The sequence below is a fragment of the Silene latifolia genome, chromosome 3 (genome assembly GCF_048544455.1).
Source record: "Silene latifolia isolate original U9 population chromosome 3, ASM4854445v1, whole genome shotgun sequence".
NCBI lineage: Eukaryota > Viridiplantae > Streptophyta > Magnoliopsida > Caryophyllales > Caryophyllaceae > Silene > Silene latifolia.
In genome coordinates, this window is record NC_133528.1 from 109528262 (window position 1) to 109529797 (window position 1536).

At 39.2% G+C, this 1536-nt stretch overlaps 1 non-coding gene across 1 annotated transcript; it reads left to right on the forward strand.

Annotated features, from left to right (window-relative positions):
- The first annotated feature begins 722 nt into the window (after positions 1 to 722).
- On the forward strand, positions 723 to 829 carry LOC141650544 (small nucleolar RNA R71). Its single transcript, XR_012546569.1, has one exon. It is a non-coding gene; the product is annotated as a small nucleolar RNA R71 (small nucleolar RNA).
- Positions 830 to 1536: the final 707 nt, after the last annotated feature.

Below are 1536 nucleotides of genomic sequence, written 5' to 3' on the forward strand. Positions count from 1 at the left end.
TTTCCTTTGCTTGACTATCTTTTTGCATTTGAGTGAAAAATTCTTGTTGATTCTTTTGCATTTGGAGGACCGCTTTTTGAACATCAAAACCTTGGTCATTTTGGTGATTGTATGGATTTTGATTTTGGTAACCTTGGTTTTGATTGTAAAAGGGTCTTTGATTTTGGTTTCTCATGGGAGGTGGGGTGTATGTTGTTTGAGGGTTTTGAACATTTTGGCTTTTGTATGAGAGATTTGGATGGAATTTGGTGTTTTCATTGTAATAGTTGGAATAAGGGGTAGCACTCTTTTATGCTTGGAAAGTATTCACTTGTTCAATTGTTCCCCTACATTCACTTTGGTCATGTCCCAAAGTTCCACAATTCTCACATATTCCACTTGGGATTGATGAAGATTCCATCATGGCATTAACATGATGCTTTGGTGATTTTGAGACTTCTTCAAGTGTAGCCATAGCTTTTTCAAACTTCAAATTGATTGTGTCAATGTGAGCACTAAGTTGAGCACCCAATTGAGTAACGGAGTCCACTTCATGCTTTCTTCCTCTAGTAGCCTTGCGAGGTCTACTATATTGTGAGTTATGGACCGCCATTTCCTCAATTTTGTTCCATGTTTGATTGTCATCAACTTCGGTGAACATTCCATTTGATCCTATGTTGAGAATGTTCCTTGAATCTTCATATAAACCGTTCCAAAATTGTTGTACCAAGAACCATTCGCTAAGTCCATGGTGAGGACATGAGCGACAAATTCCCTTGAACCGCTCCCAAGCTTCATACAAAGATTCTTCATCCCTTTGCTTAAAACCCGTAATTTGAGCTCTTAGCATGTTAGTCTTTTTCGGTGGGTAGAATTTTTTGTAGAAAGCTAGAGCCAACTTCTTCCAAGAATCAATTCCGAGAGTGGCCTTATCAAGGCCCTTCAACCATTGTTTCGCGGTGCCAATTAGAGAAAAAGGAAATAAGACCCATCGAATTTGGTCTTGAGTTACACCGGTTTGAGAAATCGCATCACAATAGTCACAAAAGGTTTCCATATGAGAATGAGGGTCTTCACTAGGCATCCCCCCAAATTGGCTCCTTTCGACTAATTGGATAAAGGCGGATTTAGCAATAAAATTTCCGGTTAGATGTTGTGGTATGGGAGTACCATTGGGTAGGTTCTCCTCGGTGGGTACGGAATGTGATGAAAACTTAGGCATTGTAGGTTGATTTTGGGTGGTATTTTGTAATGGGTTCTCCTCACCTTCTCTTGCAAAAGGGTTGATGAACTCAATAGTTGGTTGAATATCTACAACCTCACCAATACCTCTCAAATTCCTCCTAGCAAGTCTCCTATTGGTTGTCAAAGTTCTTTCAATTTCACGATCAAAAGGTAACAAATCACCTTGTGACCTTCTAGACATGCAAAATATCAAACAACTTGAAAACAATTAGAACAAACCTTGAGGAGTTTTACTTCCCCAAGGCAAAGAAAGACACAACTAATAACAATATAAGAAAATCTAAATCAAGCTAACACCATCCCCGGCAACGG